The sequence below is a fragment of the Macrotis lagotis genome, chromosome 4 (genome assembly GCF_037893015.1).
Source record: "Macrotis lagotis isolate mMagLag1 chromosome 4, bilby.v1.9.chrom.fasta, whole genome shotgun sequence".
Classification (NCBI taxonomy): domain Eukaryota; kingdom Metazoa; phylum Chordata; class Mammalia; order Peramelemorphia; family Peramelidae; genus Macrotis; species Macrotis lagotis.
The window spans coordinates 196,868,038-196,872,557 of record NC_133661.1 but is presented as its reverse complement, the minus strand read 5'-3'; positions in this window follow the sequence as shown (position 1 = coordinate 196,872,557).

Genomic DNA, 4,520 nt, shown 5'->3' with positions numbered 1-4,520 from the left:
ATGGGAAAATTGGAAGTCAGTATGGAAGAAACTTAGATTAGACCAATACCTCACACCCTATACCGAGATAAGATCCAAATGGATACAGGATTTAGACATTTAAAAAGCAATATTATAAGCAAACTAGAAGATCAAGGAGTAGTTTACCTGTCAGATCTATGGAAAGGGAAACAGTTTATGACCAAGGAAGAGATAGAAAATATCATTCAAAACAAACTAGATAATTTTGACTACATTAAATTAAAAACCTTTTGCACAGACAAAACCACTGTAACCAAAATCAAAAGAAAAGTAGTAAATTGGGAAACAATTTTTGTAACTAGTGTTTCTGACAAAGGACTTATTTCTAAAATATGCCAAGAACTGAGTCAAATTTTCAAAAAAACAAGCCATTCCCCATTTGACAAATGGTCAAAGGATATACAAAGGCAATTTACAGCTGAGGTAATCAAAGCAATCCATAGTCATGAAAAAATTGCTCCAAATCATTACTTATTAGAGAAATGTAATTTAAGGCATCTCTGAGATACCATCTCACACCTCTCAGACTGGCCAATATGACCAAAAAGGACAATGATCAATGTTGGAAGGTAGGCAGTAAATCTGGGACACTAATACACTGTTGGTGGAGCTGTGAACTCATCTAGCCTTTCTGGAGAGCAATTTGGGAGTATGCCCAAAGGGCAGCAAAAATGTGCATACCCTTTGACCCAGCAATACCACTACTGGGTCTATACCCTGAAGAGATGATAAAAAAAAAAAGGGTAAAAACATGTACAAAAATATTCACAGCAGTCCTGTTTGTGGTGACAAAAAACTGGAAATTAAGCAAATGTCCTTCAATTGGGGAATGATTTAACAAACTGTGGCATATGTATGTCATGGAACACTATTCTATTAGAAACCAGGAGGGATGGGAATTCAGCGAAGCCTGGAAAGATTTGCATGAACTGATGTTGAGCAAGATGAGCAGAACCAGAAAAACATTGTACACCCTAACAGTAACATGGGAGTGATGATCAACCCTAATGGACTTGTTCATCCCTTCAGTGCAATAACCAGGGACAATTTTGAGCTATCTGCAATGGAGAATACCATCTATATCCAGAGGAAGAATTATGGACTTTGAACAAAGACCAAAGACTATTATTGTCAAATTAGGGAAAAAAAGCATTATATATATTCTTATGTAATTTTACTATCTCATACTTTATTTTTCTTCCTTAAGGATATGATTTCTCTCTCATCACATTCAACCGAGATCAATGTATAACATGGAACCTATGTAAACACCAACAGAATGCCTTCTGTGGAGGATGGGGGGAGGGAAACAACAAGAATAGGGGAAAAATTGTAAAACTCAAAATAAATAAATAAAATCTTTCTTAAAAAAAAGAAAAAGAAAATTGTTGGGGCAACTAGGTGGCATAGTGGATAAAGCACCAGCCTTGGAGTCAGGAGTACCTGGGTTCAAATCCGGTCTCAGACACTTAATAATTACCTAGCTGTGTGGCCTTGGACAAGCTGCTTAACCCCATTTGCCTTGCAAAAAAAAAACCCTAAAAAAAATGGGTCATGAATTTCTCCCCTTTTCTCAGATCCCACAGATAAAGTCTTTCTTCATCTGTAAACTGGTCTATGGCATTGTCCTTTATGTCTAAATACTGCACCCATTTTGACCTTATTTTAGTATAGGGTGTGAGATATGGGTCTATGCTTAGTTTTTACCATACTATTTTTCAATTTTCCCAACAATTTTTGTCAAATAGTGAATTCTTATCTATTTTTTCTGTCCCCATTCAGTTTTCTCTAGAAGTCTATCATATCTAAATTTTCTAAGATTTTATTTACCTTCTTAACTTTCTTCATGTTTATTTTGGGGTTATATTTATTTAGTTCTGAGTGAAGAAGATTGAGGTCCCCCCCAAACCAGTTTTGCTGTCTATGTTTTGCTGTAACTCACTTAACTATTCCTCTTAAGACGTTGAATGCTTTACTATTTGGTGCTTATATATTTAGTATAAATTAGTACTGATGTTACTTCATTGTCTATGATATCTTTTAGCAACATTATCTCTTGGCTTCCCTGTCTCTTTTAGTTAGATCTATTTTTGTTTTTGCTTTGTCTGAGATCATGATTGCTACCCCTGCTTTTATTTTTTTTAACTTCAGTTGAAGCATGCACTTTTGTTCCAGCGATTTACCTTTACTCTGTGTCTATCTGCTTCAAATGTGTTTCTTGTAAACTACAGATTGTAGGATCCTGGTTTTTAATGCATTTTGCTATTAACTTTCATTTTATGGGAGAGTTCATTCTATTCATATTCACAGTTATAATTACCATCCGAGTATTTTCTTCCATCCTATTTTCTCCAATTTATACCCTGACTTTCATCATCAGTTTTTTGCTTCTGGCCACAGCCTTCTTTCTTTCAGCCTTCCCTCCCTTTTTCCCCCTCCTTTCCTCTCCTATTTCCCTATAGGGTAAGATAAATTTTTATACACACAACTGAATGTGTATGTTATTCCTTTTTGAGTCACATCTGATGAGAGTAAGTCTCAAACAATGCTCACCCCTTCCCTTCTTTCCCCTCTACTATAATAGGTTTTTTGGTACTCTTCATGAATAATAATCTTCACATCAATGACAGCTTATACTGTCCATCTCTGTCTATGTTGACACCTTTTAATTGATGTACTAGGGAAGTATCTTCCCATTTAGGGATTATGTAGTTTAATCTTATTGAATAACATGTTTTTCCTTCCATTTGCCTTCTTATGCTTTTCTTGGGTCTTGTATTTGAAGACTGAATCTTCTGTTCAGCTCTTTGAGGAAAGTTTAAAAGTCCCCTGTTTCTTTGAACGACCATTTTTTCCTCCTGAAAGATCATGCTCAATTTTACTGGGTAGTTGATCCTTGGTAGTAATATAAATTCCTTTGCTTTCTGGAATATCATATTCCAAGCTCTCTAATCCTTTAATAGAGAAGCTGCAAAATCCTGTGTAATAATGATTGTGACTCCCTGACACTTGAATTGTTTCTTTGTAGCTACTTGCAGTAGTTACTCCCTGACCTGATAATTCTGGAATTTGGTTACAGTATTCCTTGGAGTTTTCACTTTGGGGAATTTCTTTCAGGAGATGATTGGTTTATTCTTTCAATGACTACTCCCCCCCCATTCTAGGAAATGAGGGCAGTTTTCCTTTTTTTATTCCTTGAAAGATGCTGACTAGGGTTTTTTTTTAATCATGGTAGACCCAAAATTCTTCTTTTTATTTCTTATGTAATTTTTCTTTATTTTTCTCAATTACACTTAAAAATAGATTTCAACAATCTTTTTTGTAAGATTTTGAGTTTTACATTTTTCTCTCTCTTTCCCTTCCTTCTCCCTTCCTCTTGACAGTGAATAATCTGATACAGATTATATATGTACAATTATATTAAACTTATTTCCATTTTAATCATGTGTACAATAATTCTTAAATTATCTCTTCTGGGCTTATTTTATAGGTCAGCTTTTTCTCCAATGAAGCATTTTACCTTTTCTTCTATTTTTTTCATTCTTTTGCTTTGTATGACTGACTCTTTATGTCTCATAAAGTCATTAGTTTCCACTAACCAAATTCTAATTTTTAAGTAATTATTTTCTTCATTATACCTCCTTTTCCATTTGATCACTTCTGCTTTTAAAAATATTTTCTTCAGTGGATTTTTTTCACCATTTGGTCAGTTCTATTTTTCAAAGAGCTGCTTTCTTCAGTCAATTCTTATGTTTCCTTTTCTAAACTGTTGGTTCCATTTTAATAATTTTCCTGTATAACTCTCATTTCTTTTTCCATTATTTCTTCTACTTTTCTTATTTGATTTTAAAAATCCTTTTTGAGGGGGCAGGTAGGTGGTGCAGTGGATAGAGCACCAGCCCTGGAGTCCAGGAGGACCTGAGTTCAAATCCAGACTCAGTCATTGAATAATTGCCTAGCTGTTGTGAACTCTTCCAACCTTTCTGGAAAGCAATTTGGAACTATGCCCAAAGGGCAACAAAAATGTGCATACCCTTTGATCCAACAATACTACTACTGGGTATATACCCTGAAGAGATGATGAAAAAGAGTAAAAACATAACTTGTACAAAAATATTCATAGCAGTCCTGTTTGTGGTGGCAAACAATTGGAAATCAAGTAAATGTCCTTCAACTGGGGAATGGCTTAGCAAACTGTGATATATGTATGTCATGGAGCACTATTTCTTTATTAGAAACCAGGAGGAATGGGAATTCAGGGAAGTCTGGAAGGATTTGCATGAACTGATGTTGACTGAGATGAGCAGAACCAGAAAGCCATTGTACACCCTAACAGCAACATGGGGATGATGATCAACCTTGATGGACTTGCTCATTCCATCAGTGTAACAATCAGGGACAATTTGGGGCTGTCTGCAATGGAGAATACTATCTGTATCCAGAGGAAAAAATTGTGGAGTTTGAACAAAGACCAAGGACTATTACCTTTAATTTAGGAA